We start from the raw sequence: 23315 nt of genomic DNA on the forward strand, positions 1-23315 counted from the left end.
TTACAGATATACCGATTGTACTACGTTGAATCGGTCGGCCATATTGGAACGGTTCTTATTGTTATCTCGAGTGTTGATAAAATACCTAGGGTCCACTTTTTAATGTAGGGGATATCACATTCTGGACTCGGCCGTTATATATATCAAATGGACTAGGTAGGTGAATGTGTTCACGAGATGAACTATATTATTTTACATTTATTTAACATACCACGTTCCAGAAACTTTTTAGCAGTTTATAAAGGGGGCATGTCACAGTTCAAACTCCTAAGCGAAAAGGAACCTGCATTCATTAACATTTCATGTTATATGTTTATGTATCAGGCCATAGAATGCTGAGCCAAGGAACACCTATACATATATTTCAGCGCAACTTGTTCCATTCCAGCAATTCGTTTAATCCTTGCTGTTCGCTCCGCTCCTGGTATATCCAGCGTGCTTCCTTTGTCAACAGACGTTTTTCCATAATCTGTATCTCGCCTACCACTCTTTCCAGTACCACCCAGGTAAACGAGTGTTTGTTACGATGACAATGCTGTACCAGCTTAGTGGTCAGTCTGCCCTGTCGTATAGTGCTCAGGTGCTCTTGTATCCGGAGCTTGACCTTGCGTGTTGTTAGTCCGATGTACTCAAGCCCACATTCACAGCTCAATCTATATACAACGTTTGTAGTGTTACAGTTGCTGAAGTGATTCAGTGACCATGTCTTTCCGGATTTTAGCACGACTGCAGTGCTTTTGTTCGTAAGATGGCATACCGAACAATTCCCACAGGGGTAATGGCCATTTGGTACAGTGGTTGTTTCTGTTGGGGTTTTCTCTATCATCCTTGTGAGGACCAATTTGTCCTTAAGGTTGTGGGCCCTTCGAAAGGCAAAACGGGGTGGGGGCATCTTGTGTTCTTGCGTAGACAGAATGTGCCAATGTTTTCTAATGGCTTGACGAATCTTCGAGGCCAACGGGTCAAAAGTCATAACCACTGGTAGACATTCTGATTTTTCTTTCTTTTGCGATTCTAAGAGAGCTGACCGAGGTGTATTCAAAGCTCTCTTATTCGCCTGGCGAATTACTTTGCTTGGGTAGTCCCGTGCTTTTAGTCTACTGCTAAGATCTTTGGCTTGTTCTTTATAGACATCAATCGAAGAACAGTTCCTCATGTACCACATGAATTGGCCCACTGGGAGGTTGTCCCTCAATGCCCTAGGATGGTACGATTGATAAGCCAGTAACGAATTTCTATCAGTAGGTTTTTGATGCACGCTGGTAGCAAACTTTCCTTCGGAGGCTTCAATATCCAAGTCGAGATAGACTGCACTCGTGTGGTGGTACTTCCATGTGAACCGGAGGCTCATGTCCTGAGTGTTTAACCAGTTTAAAAACTGTAGGAGCGAGTCTTCTTCTCCTGACCAAATGAGGAGCACGTCATCAATATACCGTTTCCACAAACGTAGGTGGTCTTTAAAGGGGTTGTTATCTGATTCGATGACGTGCTCCTCAAACTGTCCCACGTAGATACATGCCACACTAGGCGCCATCGTCGCCCCCATTGATGTTCCCGTCACTTGGAGATAAAGATAATTTTTGTAACAGAAGTAGTTTCTTGTCAGCGCCAATTCGACGCATTGTAGTATGAAGCTTTGCGGCGCATCGTAGAACCATTCTTGTTTTCTCAGTGCTTTAGCTATTGCTACAAGGGCCGCCTCTTGTGGGATGCATGAGTATAAAGACTCGATGTCTATGGTTACGATGTACTCTGTTGCCGGGTTGAAAGACATGGAGTCAAGGACGTTCAAAATGTCTGTGGTGTCCTTCACGTACGAGTTTTGGGTTATTACTGATTCGCGGAGGTAGTAATCTGCGAATTGGGACAAGGGTTCCAATATGGACTAGATACCCGACACAATAGGCCTGCCAGGGGGAGGCCTGGCAGGCTTATGTATTTTTGGCAGGATATAAAAGGCCTCCTCGGGTTGGTGTTAATGAGGAACTCCGCCTCTTTTACACTTATCCATTTCTTTTTTTTTTGCATTCGCGACAAGCTGTGTAATGGTGTCCTTTAGTTCTGGTGTGGGGTCTCTAGCAAGGGGTTGATAGTTAGTTCTAACATCTAAAAGTCTTCGTACCTCCACTTCATAGTCAGCCGTATTTAGAATCACAATCGCGCCGCCCTTGTCGGCGCTCTTTATGGTTATTTTGTCGTTATTCTGAAGGGACTTGATGGATTCCCAATTCTCTTTCGTCATATTTTTAAAGCCCATAGATTTGTTCTTGTTTTCTATGTCTGTAATCTCTTCCAAGACCTTTGCCTCAAACACCGCGGTTTCAGGACCAGTCGATGCATAGGGGGGACAGAAGGAAGAGGGTTTTCTTAAGTTGGAATTAAAACCCTTACTTTCTTCATGTGTTTGTTTCGAGAAGAATTTTTTTAGTTTGATTCTACACATCGTTTCGTGGAACTCGGTTCGACATTTGAAGGCATCATGGTTAGGCGTAGGCACAAAGCCCAATCCCTTATTCAGCACCTTCTCTTCTTCAGCTGTCAAAAGATGGTTAGATAGGTTTACTACAATGCTATTCACAATGGTTTCTTCCCTCTGCTCCGCGTCAGTCGTGGTGAGGAGGTTTGCCATTGTTGTTGTGGTCGATTGCCGCGTCCTCTCCCTCTTCCTTGTTGTTGTTGGAAACCCGGGCCCTTGTTGGATGCTTGGCCCTGCTCTAAAAAATTCCTCAACAGTGTATTTAAATCGGTGTTAGATGGTTCTGGTTGGTTAAATCTGACTCTGCTAGTGCTAGGGCCTGGTTCCGGATCTTCTTCACTTGACGTGTTGGCAAACGACCAGTTTGCAGGTGTTCCTTTATGCTGTTGGAACCGGGTTACCTTGCCACTTCTGTTACCACCAGTCTGTGGTTGTTGTTCTTGGGCTGACTGGTAGTAGGCGTCGTTAGTATAAGGGAATGCCCACTCGTGTGTGTAACGTTGGAGGTTACGCTGTAATCCTCTGGTTTTCTGTGTCACCATGTATTCTTTATATTCCTCCAGATCTGTTTTGATCTTTTCTAGATGTTCCTTGGCATCAGCAAAACTATTATCCCGATTAATGGTTTCCTCTAGTTCTGCAATTTCTTCAGTACCTCTTCACTTAGTCGTTGGGCTGTACTGATTATGAGGATTAACCAATCTCTAGTACACTTGTTGGCGATATAACTCCAATCGCAACGGAATTTTTTATCGTCCAAAAAGATACGTGGCTCGATTCTGACTATAAGACTAGCAGGGGAAGCTCCTGCTTGGTAGTATTCTGACATAAGGGCTCCATGTAAAGCGATCCTTATATGTTTCTTTTTTAAATTACTTAGTTTCTCCCATTCTTCCCTTACTTTATTGGTCCCTTTTAGGGGGTTATCGCTAAAGAGGGAGGGGCCTGCTAGAATCGCTGCAATTTGTGCGTCTGAAAAAGCCAGGCAGTTTTTATCCATTCCACAAAACTAGAAAGGTGTAATACACTACGGCAGTTTCAATGATATAACAGCACGGATTAAAAATCAGAGTGCAAATAAATGGCTATGAAAAAACTCTCACGGCTAGTCTGCCGTACTCACTATATCCATATACTAGGAGTTAAGAGGGAATTGCAGGACTAGGTCGCCCTCCACTCAATCAATCAACAATCACAAAAAACCTGGTCCTGAGGGCAATACTTCTTATAAGTCTGTGAGCCTCTGTGGATTGTCAAAAGATCATTCCAATCACACCTCTAAATCTAGAGATTGTTGCCATGCTCCAGACAATTGCCAAACAATAAAAATAGCCAATCTCTGATAAGCCTATAACTAGACAACACAGTACAAACATTCACTAGAAGGACGACATTTGAAAAAATGTGTGAATAGCTAGATGACACCTCACGGGCGCACCACCAATGGGGCCCCTGGTTGGTACTCACCAGGATGGACCTGTTCTCATCATCGGTGTCACCTAGCTTAACGTAAACGTGTCCGACTCCCAAAGGAAAAGAAGACAGTGAATGGTGCAGTGTACGCAAAAACTTATATGTGACAAGGACTAACAACGTTCAACATATAACACAACAACTACTGTGCATACAAGATACAGAACCATTTTATTTGTATTCTCTTGTTGCCAACAGTAAACATATATACATAAAAAGGAGAGATGCGAATACTACCTATCGATTCGCATTCAGCTCGCTGCCGACATGTTTCATTGCCTTGGTAAAATTCAGGCAATTTCTTCAGGGCAAAGATTATTGAAAAGCCACTGCCAGCAGTACTGTGTTTTACGTGCTGTAAATCAAGATGAACATATACGCATGAGAGGCTGCCTGTAATCTCACTGTGTAGTTAACACAGTATCACAGTATTGTATTACACCAAACATTGAATGATAATTACCTAACTGGCGGCTTTAACTTTCATACCGTTACAGCTACGTCTTTGTAAAATCATGGACCCACTCCCGATCGGTGAGTATGGTCTTTCCTCCCTTCTATTATTTATCTAATAAAGAAAGGTACAAAGGAGAAAGCCCCCCGGGGCGGACATTAGAAGTGGTAATTCTAGTCTCACCGGGTCTGCAGTTCCCAACAGGTCTGTCCTTATCGCAACGTTTACCAGTGGAGAATACTCGTTCGGCGTCTTCTCAGCACCGGAACGCCGAGCGAGTGAAGTGTATTCTATTTATTTTCCGGCTTCAGCCTAACTCGGATAGTGGTTGGTCCCCGCGGTCACGTGGCTCGCGTGTCAGTAGACTGCGAGTTTATCATCGATGTTTACATTGCCAATCTTGTTTATTTTATGAACACATATCACGTTTCCTATCTAGGAGAGAATGGACAGTACTCGAGGCTAGTGTCAACGATCAGCGTGATTACCATTATTACAGATATACCGATTGTACTACGTTGAATCGGTCGGCCATATTGGAACGGTTCTTATTGTTATCTCGAGTGTTGATAAAATACCTAGGGTCCACTTTTTAATGTAGGGGATATCACATTCTGGACTCGGCCGTTATATATATCAAATGGACTAGGTAGGTGAATGTGTTCACGAGATGAACTATATTATTTTACATTTATTTAACATACCACGTTCCAGAAACTTTTTAGCAGTTTATAAAGGGGGCATGTCACAGTTCAAACTCCTAAGCGAAAAGGAACCTGCATTCATTAACATTTCATGTTATATGTTTATGTATCAGGCCATAGAATGCTGAGCCAAGGAACACCTATACATATATTTCAGCGCAACTTGTTCCATTCCAGCAATTCGTTTAATCCTTGCTGTTCGCTCCGCTCCTGGTATATCCAGCATGCTTCCTTTGTCAACAGATGTTTTTCCATAGTCTGTATCTCGCCTACCACTCTTTCCAGTACCACCCAGGTAAATGAGTGTTTGATACGATGACAATGCTGTACCAGCTTAGTGGTCAGTCTGCCCTGTCGCATAGTGCTCAGGTGCTCTTGTATCCGGAGCTTGACCTTGCGTGTTGTTAGTCCGATGTACTCAAGCCCACATTCACAGCTCAATCTATATACAACGTTTGTAGTGTTACAGTTGCTGAAGTGATTCAGTGACCATGTCTTTCCGGATTTTAGCACGACTGCACTGCTTTTGTTCGTAAGATGGCATACCGAACAATTCCCACAGGGGTGATGGCCATTTGGTACAGTGGTTGTTTCTGTTGGGGTTTTCTCTATCATCCTTGTGTGGACCAATTTGTCCTTAAGGTTGTGGGCCCTTCGAAAGGCAAAACGGGGTGGGGGCATCTTGTGTTCTTGCGTAGACAGAATGTGCCAATGTTTTCTAATGGCTTGACGAATCTTCGAGGCCAACGGGTCAAAAGTCATAACCACTGGTAGACATTCTGATTTTTCTTTCTTTTGCGATTCTAAGAGAGCTGACCGAGGTGTATTCAAAGCTCTCTTATTCGCCTGGCGAATTACTTTGCTTGGGTTGTCCCGTGCTTTTAGTCTACTGCTAAGATCCTTGGCTTGTTCTTTATAGACATCAATCGAAGAACAGTTCCTCCTGTACCGCATGAATTGGCCCACTGGGAGGTTGTCACCGATCGGGAGTGGGTCCATGATTTTACAAAGACGTAGCTGTAACGGTATGAAAGTTAAAGCCGCCAGTTAGGTAATTATCATTCAATGTTTGGTGTAATACAATACTGTGATACTGTGTTAACTACACAGTGAGATTACAGGCAGCCTCTCATGCGTATATGTTCATCTTGATTTACAGCACGTAAAACACAGTACTGCTGGCAGTGGCTTTTCAATAATCTTTGCCCTGAAGAAATTGCCTGAATTTTACCAAGGCAATGAAACATGTCGGCAGCGAGCTGAATGCGAATCGATAGGTAGTATTCGCATCTCTCCTTTTTATGTATATATGTTTACTGTTGGCAACAAGAGAATACAAATAAAAGGGTTCTGTATCTTGTATGCACAGTAGTTGTTGTGTTATATGTTGAACGTTGTTAGTCCTTGTCACATATAAGTTTTTGCGTACACTGCACCATTCACTGTCTTCTTTTCCTTTGGGAGTCGGACACGTTTACGTTAAGCTAGGTGACACCGATGATGAGAACAGGGCCATCCTGGTGAGTACCAACCAGGGGCCCCATTGGTGGTGCGCCCGTGAGGTGTCATCTAGCTATTCACACATTTTTTCAAATGTCGTCCTTCTAGTGAATGTTTGTACTGTGTTGTCTAGTTATAGGCTTATCAGAGATTGGCTATTTTTATTGTTTGCCAGCTGCAATTGCACCAAATCAAACAGCCAGGACAGGCGTCACATACTTGCGCACCCCAGAACCACTTGTCCTCATCGCTGGAGGAGGAATGGGCCTCAGGTGGCAGGAATGGTTAGAGGATTTCAATGACTGTATGCTAGGATCAAAGGTCACGCGTGATGATGAAAAACGAATTGCCCTGCGCAACCTGGTTGGGAAAGAGGTCTGCAAACCAATCAAGGAACTGCCGACTGATGAGACAGAATCATATACAAAAGTACAAGATGCTCTGAATAAAAAGTTCCTACACAAAAAAAATGTAGACTATGAAAGATATATTTTTAAAATAGCCTGTCAGGAAAAGGAAGAACTAATGAGTACGTTCATAACAAAACTTCGACGACTTTCCCGATATTGTGATTTTGACAACTTCTCCACAGAGGATGCTATCAGATTACAAATCATCGAAGGATGCCAGTCATAGACCCTCAGAAGGCATCTCCCACGGAAAAGTCATACTTTAGATGAAATTGAAGAAATGACCCGAGTCCATGACCAAGCAGAGGAACACGCCAGGAAAATGGAGGCGGGACGTACTGAGAAACAAGAACAAGCATACCGACTACAAGCCAGTACCACTCGCAGACATTCTCGAGAGAGACGACGGACACTCAGACCCACTTCCCGTCAACACTGTACAGGACACAAACGCCATGAGTCAGGCCGCAGGGACAGGAGACTGGAACGTCCACTTAAGTGTTATCGGTGCGGATATGATTTTCCACACACGGATGCCTGTCCAGCGCTTGGACAGCAGTGTCGAAAGTGCGGAAGAGAGAACCATTTCGAGAATGTTTGCGGGGATCATCGTAAGGAAAGACTGAAGGAGACAACAAGATCTTCTCGCCCCGTCACAACACGACATCATGCAAAAGCAGTTCAGGACCGTCAAGGGTCATCCTCTGTTTCCTCACACTCAAGCAGAGAGTCTCGCAAGTAGCAATGGATGAGAATCCCGAGAGTCAAGGTCAGCGTCTCCAGTATCGCTGTACAGCGATGAATACATCAGCATGGTCGCTGATCCGGACCAATTGAAGAAATACCCCAGATTGGACATTCATGTAGGAAACCATGCAACCAAATTTGTACTGGACAGTTGGGCATCACTAAATTACATCCCAGTCACTGAATACAAGAAAATGCAGCCGCCACCTGCCCTCTGCCTGGCATACGTCCATGTGTTTACGTGGATGTAAAAAAAAAACCCTCCCATGCCCTGGAAAATTTGCAACCACTCTCACACACAAAACCATGTCTGTGCCAGCCCACATCCATGTCATCGACGGGCCAGAAGCTGACTGGCTCCTCAGTTTACCCACAGCCGAACGTCTCCGGCTTGTTGAAATCCTGTATCGAGTGAGCGATGACCCTGACATCATTCACAAATTCCCTAAGTTGTTTTCTGGACTCGAGAAAATGGTCAAGTGTCAGATTCGTTTACATATCAACGAGCAGGTACGACCTGTAGCGCAACACCACAGGCGAGTTCCCTTCCATCTCCAACAAGCAGTGGAAGACGAAATTCAAGAGTTACTGCGAACAGACATCATCAAACGGACAGAAGGCCCAACCCCTTGGGTTTCACCAGTGGTGATCGTGCCGAAGAAAGGCCCACCAGGAAAGGTGCGCCTGTGCGTGGATATGAGGGTCCCAAACACGGCTATGGAGCGAGAACGTCATCCAGGAACTCACTTTAGTGTTATGATTTCATCCCTTAATGGTGCGCGAGTTTTCTCCAAGTTAGACCTGAACAAAGGGTACCACCAGTTAGAACTACATGAGAAATCACAATATATAACCACCTTCGCCACTCATCTCGGACTGTTCCGATATAAGCGACTCAGCTTTGGAGTCTCATCTGCTGCGGAGATTTTCCAAGAAGCCATCTGCCAGACCATACATCACATACCAAATGTGCTGAATTACAGTGACGACATCTTAGTATACGGTGCAAATGTTCAGGAACACGACAAGGCACTGGACCGGGTGTGCCATGCCCTCCTTGAGGTCAACCTCACACTCAACAGGGAGAAGTGCGAATTCCACAGGTCCACCCTAAAATTCTTTGGACACGTATTTTCAGGTGCTGGGATGAAGCCTGATCCCGAGAAGGTGATGGCTCTAAATGACACCAAAAGCCCACAAGACGTGAGTGCCATCAGATCTTTCCTGGGAATGACGAGTTACTTTGCCAGATATATTAAAGACTATGCTACCATCAGTCATCTGCTACGTACTCTTACCAAACAAGGGCAGCCATTCATCTGGACTCCCCAATGTGAGCACGCGTTTCAGGAAATCAAAAGAGCTGTCGAGTTAGCTGACAATCTGGCTTACTTCAGCCCCAAAAGAAGGACAAAGATCACCGTTGATGCCAGCCCAGTCGGGTTGGGTGCAATCTTAGCTCAATTTGACCATGACACATCGTGGCATATGCCAGCAGAAGTTTAACGGACACTGAAAAGGCCTATTCACAACCAGAAAAGGAAAGTTTTGCCGTTGTGTGGGCCTGTGAACATTTTCACATTTTTATATAAGGCAAGCATTTCACTCTTGTAACTGATCATCAAGCATTAGTTACCATATTCGGAAATCCCAGGGCCAAAATACCACCTCGAATTGAGCGCTGGGGATTACGCTTGCAAGAGTACACCTACACCATAGTTCACAAGCCTGGAAAGTCAGCCAATCCGGCCGATTACATGTCAAGACACCCTCAGGTGTCGCATGTGTCAAAACCATCCCTGACCAAAGAGTACATTCACTTTGTAGTGGACCAAGCCAGACCACCGGAGGTTCCCTTGGAAGCTATATGTGAGGCCACTGCCCAATGTGCCATCCTGCAGAAGGTGAAGCGCCGACTACAGACCAACCATTGACGTCACTCCAATGAGGATGTAAGTGAAGATGTGAACTTCTGACAAGAGATGCAGGCATTCAAACACGTGAGTGAGGAACTATTGGGCACTGAAGAGGGACTCATACTGAAGGATCAACGCATAGTCATTCCGATGCAACTCCGTCAGGGCATAATCAATCTTGCACATGAGATCCACCGAGGAGTGATAGCCACTAAAATAGTGCTCAGAGAAAGAGTATGGTTCCCTTTACTGGACCAGATGGTTGAACTCACTTTAAAGGATTGTCCTCAGTGCCAACTTGTGAATCAAGGAGATCCTCCAGCTCCTCTCCAGATGTCAACATTACCCAGCAGTGTATGGCAAGAACTCGCTCTAGACTTCTATGGACCCCTTCAGTCTGGAAAATACGTCTTAGTTCTCATGGACGAATACTCCAATTCCCCATAGCCCAGTTTGTGCCGTCCACCAATGCCACCAGCATTATTGCCGTTCTGGACGAAGTCTTCGCTGCATGGGGTGTTCCGAAAGAAATTAAGACAGACAATGGACCGCCATTCAATGGCCACGAATTTGGGGAATTTGAGAAACATCTCAACTTTAGGCATCGCAAAATCACTCCCTTATGGCCCCAAGCCAATGGAATGGTGGAGAGGTTCATGGCCACGCTAAAAAAGACATTCCAGCAGGCTACCCTTGACAAGAAAGACCTTCAAGCGGCGCTAAATGAAGTTCTGCGAGCCTACCGCACAACTCCACATGCCACTACAGGGAAATGTCCTGCCACCCTCATGTTGGGACGACCAATTAGGACACGGATACCTGCCTGGGAAGGTGCCTTACTCCTAGTGTCCTCCAAGAGTACACATGAGGAGCTGGTTGTTGCTGATCGTGAGAGCAAAAACAAGACGAAGTCCTATGCCGACGCCCGGCGGAGAACTAGATCCCCGTCCATTCAAGAAGGGGCCTGGGTGCTGGTCAAGCAGGAACAACAAATGAAAACAGACTGCAAGTTCAGAGCTGAACCTTTAGTAGTCACACAGCAAAAAGGAACCATGATAACTGCGGAATCAGAGAACAAGAGAATCACACGAAATGTCTCACACTTTCAACGGTGCACTCCGGCGGTTAAAGATGCTCTCAGCAAGGTGACTGAAAGACCGATTAAAGAGAGTTCCGAAACTGACTCTGCAGCACAGATGCCTGAAAATCAGACAGAAGCTGAATCCGGGAATGAAGATGTGTTCCTGCGGCCCAAACGGACCATCCGCCGACCTGTACGGCTGATTGAAGAACTATAAACAAGTCAGAGGTTTACTTTCTTTTGTTTGTTAAGAAAGGGGGAGATGTTATAATGAATGGATGCAGTCTACTGTTTAGGGGGGTGGAGTCGGGGAGTTACCGGAAGAGGAGGAGCAGGAGCAGGAAAGGGTCAGTTAGGAGAAGGACGGTGCAGGGAGCAGACGTGATAATAAAGGCTCCTTAACACATCACCACGTGTCTGTCGTTATTTTAAGGACGACACTACACCCGGTTTTATGGTATCTATCTTTTCGTAATTTCCGTCTGTATTTTTCCATATTTATTTTTTGTCAACTTTCTTTGTATTTATCCATATTTATTATGGGTTTTATGAAAAAAGTAAAGCTGAAACTGGTATACTTCCACATTTATTTAACCAATAAATATGCAGTCATGCTTGAATGCCTGCCAGGTTTCAGTCATATGAAGACCCGCAGAAGATAAATCAATGCACTGATATGAAAATATGCACATTTCAGAATCAGCCTTGTGCATAGCAATTGTTGTTTAAGCCTTTTTAATAAAATTCCTTTTTTTAAACCCCCTTACCTATCAATCCACACAGTTAGTGGCCTAGCAGTCATGGCAAAGTGTGTTTAGAATCACTCAAAAAGCACCCAATTTCCTTTTTATCCACATTTAAAAATAAATACAGACAAGAAAATAAATAGTTTTCTGTCTGTATTTATCTGTATAAATCAGTAAAAACGGAAAACAGGGAGCCTTGCTCATAACATCGTATGAAATACACATTAAATATTCTCAACCCTCAGAGCAGATGAAGCTGACTCCTACCACATGATTTGGTTCTGCCCCATTATACACAAATACTGGTTGCGCCTCCCGGGGTCTTTTCGAGGGTGCTGGGTTGGCCCAATGACTCTTCACAATGGATCGCTCGCCTGGGCCTGTAGATGAAGTGGGGGGTAGATGCTCTGAGAGATACCTCATGGGTCTGGGTTCACTACTTGAGAAGAGGGATATCGCCTGGAACTAATACTCAAATAGCACCCCAGACTTTATGGCCTAGAAGCAATCAATGGACTGGTGCTCAAAAATTTAGGAGTTGGTGTACACAGTTTAGGGTTGCCCACACAAACACTGTAAGATTGGGGGGGTCCCTGGTGGGATTGCTTTTGGCTTCAAGCAAAGTATATCTTCATTCAGTCCAGGGAGTAGCCGCCTCATTTATTGTATTGCCTGATCTGTTTTGTGTTTATTATTGTCTTGAAAACCCAATATATAATATTTTATTTTTAAAAAATACATATGCAGTGGCTCTTAACTTTTTGACTTCTGTGAACACCCACTAAACATTGCTAGAATCTGGGGAACTGAATCACCGTTGAAGTTGGGGATTCCCACTTGGTCAGTATTGGAATCCTGGGACCCTGGCCCAAAAAAGTTCAGTGATTTAAACCACAAAACAATACACAAATACAGAAACAAGAGTTCATTAAACAAAAACGCAAATGGTGAAATATTTTATCTAATTCACAAGAAAATATAAAAAAATACAATTTAAAGTGAAAGTTGAAGCTTTTCTCAGTTCATTTGAGGCCCCCCATCCTTTATTAGGTCTCGGCTAGCGTAGGCTGCGCTTGCGAAGTCTCGCTGGCGAGATTTTATGTTTTCTAGTAGTGAGGATTAAACCCGCCCCTCTTCTCCATTGGCTGGCCTCCTAAATGCTGGCCAGCCATTGGAGAAGAGGTTTGTTTGTCAATTTAAGCCCCGTCTATTTCTGATTGAGGGGTGTGTTTTTCCGCTTCTTTCTCTCCTCTTCCCATTGGCTGGAATGTAAACAACAACAAGTCAAAACACGCCCGTTGTTCACATTCCAGCCAATGGGAAGAGGAGAGAAAGAAAAACACACACCCCAGTCTGAAAATGACAGGGCGTTTCTACGATCCATTTCTGCTTGACCTCGGAGAAACATGGTGGTGTTCATGGCGTGGTCCACTGTGTATGTGGAGTCTGCGCTGGACAGAAACTGGAGAGAGACGATGCGGTCGAGCCTGAGGCAGGAGTTGCAGTACTCCACTGGGTCTTGCCGAGGCATCCTGAACATGCGGGCTGAAGGGCTGGGCCTCGCGGGGGGGGAGAGACTCGATCCGGAGAACATTAAGGAGTTTGGGAGCGGGTGAGTGATCGGAGGATGGATCCTGGTTGCTCCCAGCCTTCCCCCCGCTCTGACCCCATTTGCGGAAACGGACATCGCCGGTCTCCCAAATTCCCCAGCTCCATTTGTGACCCGTAGGCCCCCCACTCCCTCCCTCCCTCCATTTGGACGCTGCCGGATATTGTGGGCCCTCACCGGAGAGATGAACTCGGAAACGGCCGGATTAGTGCCTTAGCGCAGCGAGACAGACCCAGAGCCCCCCTCGGAGGCACCATCCTTGTTTACCTTTTAGGCAACATAGCTTTTGCAGGGAGAAAGAAATGCGGTTCCACCGTGATTGGACAATGGCTTGCCACAGTAAGCGTGGGTCTCTATGGTGATTTCAGTCCAGGCTTGTTTATCCTACATTCTTGGCAGTTAGGGACAGGTTCACCAGGCAGGTGATTGTAATGGCCAACCGTTGTGCCTCAGCGCTTACTACGTTTTTTATTGTTCTGGTGACTTTCTGTTTATAAACATGTTTTTTTCCTTATGATGTGTCTTTGAACGTGTTTCCCAGTTGGTTAACACTCGGTACAAATATTCGCAGGTGCATCTTACTACGAGAAGGGCCAACTCCTCTAGCCTGCCTTCCAGGGGGTCGGAGCCCTCTTCCCTTAGCCCCTGCTGGGAATTTTTTAGTTATTACAAATTGTTGTTTGTTGAGCCGGGGATTTCTGTGTGGACCTGCCAGCTGCGTCTCTCGTCATAATGTAGGTGTCTCGCCTACGTATTGGAAACTGTACGTGCAGCAAAGGTAGGGGCTTGTGTGGTGCCTTAGATGGAAATATTGTAGCTTTGCTTTTGTTTCTGACATATTTTTATTCTACGTTGTGCATTGTCTCCAGTTCAATACACAGTTTCACTTTCTTTGCAATCTGTACCAGTGTATAGGGGATCCGTTTAAGACATTTTCAGACCCGTAGCATTTTGTCTCTCAGGTTGTTCAAATTAGAGGATTCTCTTCAAGTTGCCTACAGATCTCCACAGTAGGGTCATTACCCCACGAGTCTACCTGAAAGGCATCATCTGCTGCTCATGCGCATTAACAGCCATGCTATCTCAGTCAATTCCGGCATCCTCTGCATGCCTGTTTTTACCCATCAGTTCTCAACGTGCAGTGTTGCATGGAAGTGATGAATATTGCAGGAGAGGAATGGTGCTGCATTAAACTGAACTCACGGCCCCAGCAAGCCCCCGCCCGCTGGCTGCCCCGCCAATGCCCCTACCCGCTCCTTCAGTGATCGACCGCACTGCAACCCACCTATGCCCCCATCCACCCCACCTCACACTTTGTCGCCGCTGCACCTCTTCTCCTGACAAAATTCCCTGTGTGTGTGGGTCTGTGTGTGTGTGTGTGTGTGTGGGTCTGTGTGGGTGTGTGGGGGTCTGTGTGTGTGTGTGTGTGGGTCTGTGTGGGGCTCTGTGTGTTTGTGTGGATCTGTGTGTGTGTGTGTGGCTCTGTGTGTGTGTGTTTGTGGCTCTGTGTGTGGCTTTCTGTGTGTGTGTGGCTTTGTGTGTGTGTATGGCTGTGTGTGTGTGTGTGTGGCTCTGTGTGTGTGTGGCTCTGTGTGTGGATGTGGTGCAAATGCAATAGGTCTCGTATTTGCGAGAGATTAAGCTATTGGAATTGTAAATGACAATGCCATTTATTTATCTGTTTTCAAAACCAACACATAAATAAAAAGTTTGTCATTTACAATGCCAATAGCTCTAACTTTTCCGAAGGCGAGACCGTTGCATTGTAAATGCTTGTACTATATTCTGTTAGATACACTTTCATTGCGCTCTCAACTCAATGTAAGGATTCCAACACATGTTTTGCCTCTGACTTCAAATTCCTGCACATTTACAGAACATTTTCAAATTTTTAATTTTACATTTTGCTTCTTTATATACACCCTACTTTTCTCATAATATTATTTATATGTTCTAACCAGTCGCGGACCCCCTGAGTATACACCCCTCGGGGTCCCTGGCCTACAGATTAAGAACCCCTAATTTAAGACATTTCCAGCATGTCTTTCCAGTACTAACCAGATACAGCTGAAGTTAAAATATGACTCAAAACAGTTGTCATCATTAAAACACAGCAGTAAAAATTCCTTAAGCACATAACATATTTGACGAGGAGTTATAAAAAAACTTTTTACGAACTTGTGGATAAAGTGGTCCCAATAAATGAATATGCATATTGGTTTCCACCTAAGTTCCATGGCTAATATATATACCACTTTGCGTTATCCCCCCCTAGCTGAAAATATATGAGCAGTTGTGAAAAATGCCGATGAGTTATGGTGGTGTACAGCCTTTCTGTTGTAAGCATCATTCACATTCTTACAGACCTATTTCTGGCTTGAAAGGCAAATATGCCTTAACAGTTTATTTGCTATTTCAGCTTACCTTCGTTTACCTCGTTCCAGCATCATAAACCTCTTTCATATAATTTTAACCTTTCACGTGCAACTTTTTGTTGATGTTTTGAACCATTTTCGTATCCTCAACTTGGATAAAAGAGTCTTAACATATGTAATCTAGAAATATATCATGAAAGTGAGATAAGACACGTAGAATGCAATGTAAAGTTTTTGGCTGAGCACAGTACTCAGCCTGTGTACATGCTCCAGAATGCATTCATAAAACACCAATTCAGAAGCACTGGAAGGTGAGACTTTTAATAACCGCTTCAGAAACTGTAATGAATCCTTTACTAATGAATGAACATTTGCAAAGCCCACAGACGTTTTAAGGCATGGGCAAAGTGAGCTCTGGACCAGGGCCCCAGCATTTCGGGGGAGGGCCTGGGAGAGCCAGCTCTGCTCTGGAGAGACTATAGCCCTGATGACCTTGAATAGTTCTTAAACCGAATTTTTGAAAAAACATTTTCCTTTAATTTATTTTTAATGTGGGTGATGTGTGAAAGTCTATTACTGACATTTTGCATAGAAATCCATACTAATATAATAAAAATAGAGCCCAAACCTTTGAGGCGGGTAATCTCAGGAACCACAGCACCAATCACAACACCCAATACAGCGTTGGAAAGGGCAGTTGCAGCAGAAGGACATAGGCTATACAGACGCCCACCATATACATTTAAAAGCTAAAAGAACCGTGGCAGCAAAGTAGTCGCTTGTCCGCGTTGTGCTGTGTGCGTGTGCTGGGGGTGTGACAAACGCTGGGGGCGTGTGGTACGTTCCGTCCTTCATGCCATGTCTCATATTGTGTGGTAATCCCACCCTGCTCCCTTTAAATACCCCTGCACCCCATAATCATAACCCACCCTTACTCTTTAAAATACCCCAACACCCTTAAACACTAACCTATCTTAACCCTATAAATATACCCTGTACCCCAAAACCCAAACTATCCCTATACCCTAAAAATACCCCTGTACCCCAAAACCCAAACCTAGCCCTGAACCCTATAAATACCCCTGTACCTCAAAACCCAAACCTACCCCTGAACCCTAAAAATACCCCTGTACCCCAAAACCCAAACCTAGCCCTGAACCCTAAAAATACCACGGTACCCCAAAACCCAAAACTACCCCTGAACCCTAAAATATCGCTGTACCCCAAAACCCAAACCTAGTCCTGAACCCTTAAAATACCCCTGTACCCCAAAACCCAAACCTACCCCTGAACCCTAAAAATACCCCTGTACCCCAAAACCCAAACCTAGCCCTGAACTCTTAAAATAACCCTGTACCCCAAAACCCACACCTACCCCTGAACCCTAAAAATACCCCTATACCCCAAACCCAAACCTAGCCCTGAACCCTAAAACTACCCCTGTACCCCATAACACAAAACGATATCTGAACCCTTAAAATACGCAAACACCCCAAAACATATACCTCAGTACCCCAAAACATATACCCCCATACCCATACTTACCTTATCTAAACATAAAAAAACAAGCTTTTACCATTCATGCATTTACAACTAATTTCGCATATAAAATGTAATGCCATGCGTTATAATGGCATTGCGGAGTCATGGTACTTTCGTACTGAAAGTATGCGGAGTGATGGTATGCGGAAAGAAAGTTGCGGAATAATGGGTGTTTACCCTCCCCCGGTAAGTACATTGGTGGCACGGCGGCCCACATCTCCAGCAACATACTCATATTTTTTCACCACCCATTTGAAAAATGCACAGGTTTCTCTCATTGATGGCCAGCACCGACATAGACTTTTAGACACACCTCCCGCCACAAGTTCTAGAATTGCGAACTTCTGTAATGTAAATTGTGCTCATGCCATATTGTCGAGTTTGCGCTATATAATATTGCAAGTAAAAATAAAGTAGGGAAACTCGAGTTCACACACTACCGAACGTGCACTCTTAAGTGCATCAGCAGTGCACTGTGAATCGGAGCGTTTCACAGGCCTGTCACAGATAAGAAATGCTGTCTAAACGAAATCCTACAAAACAATATACTACTGGCCGGCAGCAATTCATACCCGGACAACGTCGGGACAGGCTGCTAGTGTCTTTATATTCATGTAACATCCATAAAAAAAAGTTTATTTTAGAACTATCAGGACCTCACATTTGAGAAATGGGAGGATGCGACAGAGAATGTTTGCAGTAATGTGAGCCGCTGCTGCGTTACAATACTGAAAACACGTAGCACTATCCCTGACCTGAATATTAGATGTAAATACATTTAGAATTTGGATGTGTGTGCGCCTTGGCACTGTCAGTGACCTGGACAAAGAGGGAATGAAAGAGCTGAAATTTGGTTATAAATTCAAAGCAGTTCCAGACAGGGGCCCCCAAAATATGTTTGTCCCAGGACCGCCAGACCCCTTAAGGTGTCCATACCAAAGCCCCAGGTGCCACCAAAGGATCCAAAAACGTTTCCCTGTAAATTTCAAGCGAAATGCTTACTGCTACATGTTTGAGAGCTCTCTTTCACATTTCCTTCAACTGCGATATCTACTTAGGTTTTTTGAAGTCAACTACATTTGCTATATTAATTGACAATTGACCCCAAATGAGTCCACTTACGTGAGTAACCGTTAGTATGCGGAATTCAGTGTCAATTATGGTGATTCTTTTTGATAAAAAATCACATCTTCGTCAAAAAAGATTTTCTACATTCTTCTGTTTAAGTTATTTGTATTCAATGTATTTGACTACGGTGAAATGGGCAAGTTATTTACCTTGCCCGCAAAAAACTGTGGTATTTAGAGCTATATAGAAATTAAGTTATCATTATCCTTTTTAGAAACCCCTTTCAGCCTGTGCCTTTTCTGACAGTTTTTGTATTTTACATATAACAGACACATTGGAGAAAACATTATGAATTTAAAATTTTAAATTTGATTTAAAATCAGCTCTTATCCGTAGTTAGGGTTCTATAAAGTAATATGTGTTTCAGTCACTGTTTATTCTGTCAGGTGTCTTCTGCTGAACACAAACTACACACAGGTAGCCTGCCTCTCGCTCTCAATTCCGAGGCAGGGTAGGACTGGGACAAAAAATATGTCCAAGCACCAAAATAAAAGTGGCCCCCATTAGGTAACCTGGTGGCTAAAAATGTGGCCCTCATCATGCAATTTTTGAACTTGTAAAGACACGGTGTATGGGTATTTTGCAAGTATGGGAAACTGCATGCATTTGTGTTTGCCGCTGGCAATGCTTCTGGTAATATCAAGGAAATCAAAAGTTAAACCGGCCCTTTTGGCCTTAAAATTGGCCCACAAACTGCTAAGAAACCGGTCCACACACTGGTCTGTGAGAATAGCCCATCGGGCACTGCTTGGTTGCACTAATGGCCAGTTCAACACTGTGTAACTGCCAAGTTGCTCTGGCCCTTCTTCCCCCCATCTACCAGTTGTTCAAGGCTCGGATCACTTTTGCGTTAATATCATGGACTGGGTCACTGAAAAGAAACATCACCTTTTGTTCCCTATGGAAAAGGCCTGATTCATTCCTAAGGCCCTGGAGGTACCATTTCTTCCTGTGTTTCTTTAAACATTGGGCAGAGAAGGAGCAGGTGTTAGAAGGTCTGTATGACTCTTCGCTGTCAGCAGCAGATATTATATTAGATCATTTCCATTTCTTTTATTGCAGCACCCAGGAGGGCACTGTTTCTGGCTATTGCAAGGAAGCACTTTCCCTCTGTTCAGACTGTGTTTATGATATATGCTTGACGGTGAGTATCGTATCTGATACACCCTTTCACAGGGTGGATTTAGAGTTTTCAAGGTACTCATCCGTTAATCCCTTTTCTTTTTTTTCCAAGTGGATTCTGCATTGTGCAGATGTAAATTGAATTATTGCAGTCAAGGTGTAATAAGCAAGCATTATACACGCAACCGAGGGCTAAAAATATTATTAAAGGCTTTCTTCCTGAGTTATCCTATAACAAGGAAGAGGGCCTTCAATGACCATAGACCCCGGGGCAGAAGTGCTTTAATGCTATGAGAACATTTCACCCATTGATGGCAACATGTGGTAAATTAAAAAAAGAGAAATACAAATGCAAACATTGGGATGTTGGAGCAGAAGACTCGTACCAACCATTATTGACCCTGAGCATCTGTATTGTATTCAATGACATTCCAATGTTGCAATAATAATAATAATAATATCACATAGAGCAGGTGTATCAGTTGTAGCATGTGGACTATCAAGGTAGATCTAGTGTCTGCAATGACTGCTGCTCTTGGGATGGATTCAGATAGGCTCGATGGGCACTTCCAGAATTCAGGCCCCAAGCTCTATGTGACATTACATGGATGGAAAATCAAATCTCTGCGCCATAGGTCCTCATCCTATTAATATCACAAGGTTCCCTATGCTGCAAGTTGCCACTTTATGTTCATCATAGAGCAGTTCATGAATGGGGGATTCTAGGACAATCTACTGGCCATTGTGATGCTGAGATGCTGTTAGGACTCCACCCTTTCCAACTTCATACTGTTTAGTCTAAAGATGTACTTTTTTGTGATTTGAGTCTCTTAGCTCGCACTTCATTACTTATGAGGAGCTTGTTTATTTTCAGGTGGTCTTCTACAAAATATAGTTTGACTGCAATTAGTAGCTTGAGGAGAGGAGCCAGGGATCTGCCTTCTCAAAAACAGAGTAGGATCTTCCACTCCACGATTCTAGGGACATCGCTTTTTGACTCCCATACAGGTTGTCAGTGGATGAGTTAAACAGGGTGGGTACCAGGAGGCAGCTTTTTGGCACCCCCTTATTGCAGAATTTCACAGACCCTTGTCCTAACAACCCTCCATACCCTGTGCTGTTTTCTTGAATGTAGAAGAACAATGGTGGACAGAAGATGCCTCCTCATTTGTATTCGCATTAGTCTGGATCTGTTGCGTATTCTATCAATCAATCACATACTTTGCAAGAGCCAGAAGTGCCCACGAAGGTCTGGTCAACCGTTGACAACCCTTGTATGGGTACTGTTATAGCTTTCTCCTCTATTCATGGGGTTCTTCGTGGTAATTCACCAGGATGAGGTTGTCACACTAGTAGATTTCCTTCTGCTATTTCACCAAAATTAGTTGTATCAGCACCACAACACCTGCATTAGTACACCACAGCCCCCCACACACACACACACACATACACACAGCCCAGTTAATACATCCACACTTCTATGTATCCAATTCCCATACACTTTAATATTTTGATCTATTCATACATGAAAAGAACACACATGTCAATGTGCATGCACAGGCACAATCTAACACACACTCATCCTCCCATAAAAGCACACATACATTTGCACATTCCATCGAATGTGGTCAGTGTGATCACTAAACTTTCTTACTAATAACTGGCACTTCTTACGCCAGGATACATAGCTGTACTGACTCACCCGCGTCGTTTAAAAAATAAATAATAGAAATTAACTGGGAAAACAGTGTCATGAGTTAAACTTGTCATTGGTTCTAAAAATCCTGAACAAAATTTAAAAAAATACAAAAACTCAGAACTAATTAAATGCCTGTGTTAAGGCGCTTGAAGAAAATCATAAAGAAAATGGTGGTAAAAGCTGACTTCGATGTGTAAATTAGACACACAGCTATATATTAGCGCTCTATAAAAAGTCAAAATAATTAAGTATATAAACAGAACCTTAACAATTAGCACTCCACTATAGTACAAAATGTGACGCTGCACGATGCCTTACCGCAGTCGAAATAAGGATGTACTATTGCATTGATTGTAGGTTTTGTGAAGTAATACAAAAAGATCACCTGCCCCCTGAAAGACAGAATTTTATGTAATTTGAGATTTTAAAATGTTTTTTAAAAGGACTGTCTTGCACTCATTTTAATCCTAACTCCCATTTAAAATGTAGGGTTTATTTTCAATGTGCCATTCATAGAACTTGAATTTTTGAATTTTCAGAATATTGCTCTTACCCAAGTATTGTTTCTTGGTTTGTTCGATTTACTGAAAACAAACACATGAAGACTGGACTCCTTTGCCAGCGCTACAGCATATGCCCTAAAGCAGTCAAACACTCATCACTGCCGGCAAACAAGAAGTATGACTTTAAGAAGGAAGGAGAATTTTATGACAATAGTTTTCTAAAATCTTAGAATAAATATGAAACGGCTCCTGTTCATTCGCTGGCGTGCAAAAATCGAAATACTTGTTCTTAAAGTCTTTATTTTTCTATTTTTACAACATCAAAAAAAGTTTCTATTAAAAATGAGCTGAGTTTTTTTGCCGGATTTTCTATTTTAATCTCTAGGATGTTGCATCCAATTGTTTTTGGGCGATTCATTTCAGGTGGTGTGTTTTAAATTACTTATATTACTTCCTTTCTTTCTCGAGCTCCCACGTGGCCCGGGGCTAAACTATCCTTGCATACATTTCTTTTAACCGTCAGGATCCTCTTTGATGGGTCCCCATGACATGGCAAACGTTCGGATATTACGATTCATTCATTGCACGCTTTTTTTCTTGCCTTTTTAAGCATTTTCGAGTTGAAAGAGCAAAATAAAAACAATGCACAATTTGTCTACGCTCAGTTTCACTATTTCCATCTTAGTGACTTAATAGGCATTTTTGCCTTTATGATAATACTAACCGGTGGATTTTACTTATTCATTGTTTTTTGCATATTGTTTCCACAAGGCTTACAAATTGCAGATTCTCTGCACTGCTCACGTAGAAACCAGCGCCTGGTGCGCTTAGCCCCATTTTAAACATTCTTGCAGAATGTTGGCTAGTTAATTGTCTGGAATCAAAGACGATGCCATCTTTCACAAAGTTTGTTACGCCTTCGAAGTGACGCATTAGAGAACGAATCGAGCTGACAGTGAGTGTAGTACAACGGTCTGCTCCTCCAAGGCGTGTAAGTAACTCCAAGGAAGGAGGGCTGAACATCTGCGCTTTTTTAAAAACAAGCACAGGCTGCACTCTCCCCAATCTCGTCCCCTTCACCTTTTTCTCGAGCTAGGAGCCATGGCTCGAGTCGGGGGTACACGCAGGTACACGGAGTCCCCCCACTCTTTTCACAGGGTGGACGCTGTCCCCCCTGCCAAGTAGCTGGGCCCCACAGAAATATGCTGAAGGTGTCCGGTGTAATTTTCAGACACCATGACACGCTTAGCACGTGAGGTCATGAGGTCATTTGCGTATTGTCAGTCCCCCCACTTCTTTTTATAGGACTTTTGCCATGGCTAGGACACTTAAAGTAGTTCAAGATAAGGTACTGGTGACGTGATTTGTGTGTTTATTTGAATTTTTTATACTGCCATCCTGTGGCCTCACCGCCATTTTGTATAACTGCAGTGTCCTCCCCATCTTATTAATGGTAGAGATCTAGGTTGTGGAGAAACTGATGAAGTCCACCGTGGCATGATCCAACGCATGGGTGTCGGGCCTTGTCTTTCGCTGGAAGGGGACGGCTACGGACCTACCGTCATTCAGAAGATGGATGAAGGCAAGCTTCCAGACAGTAACATGATGAGAAATATCCAATAATCATACCAAGACCCGCCTCAACAAATAGAGAAAAGAACATACAAAAACCTAGAAATAATCTACAAATTGAAAGGTATTTCTCAACCTAGTAGCCAAGCCAACAGTATTTAAAAAGCAGCATTAAAAAAAAAATGAACCCAATATCATCGAGGGCTAGCTGGGTTATGATCAAGTTGGGTCAGCGGACAAACTAGATTGATTGTAAAT

Source organism: Lissotriton vulgaris, chromosome 4_1 (assembly GCF_964263255.1).
Source record: "Lissotriton vulgaris chromosome 4_1, aLisVul1.2, whole genome shotgun sequence".
NCBI classification, from domain to species: Eukaryota; Metazoa; Chordata; class Amphibia; order Caudata; family Salamandridae; genus Lissotriton; species Lissotriton vulgaris.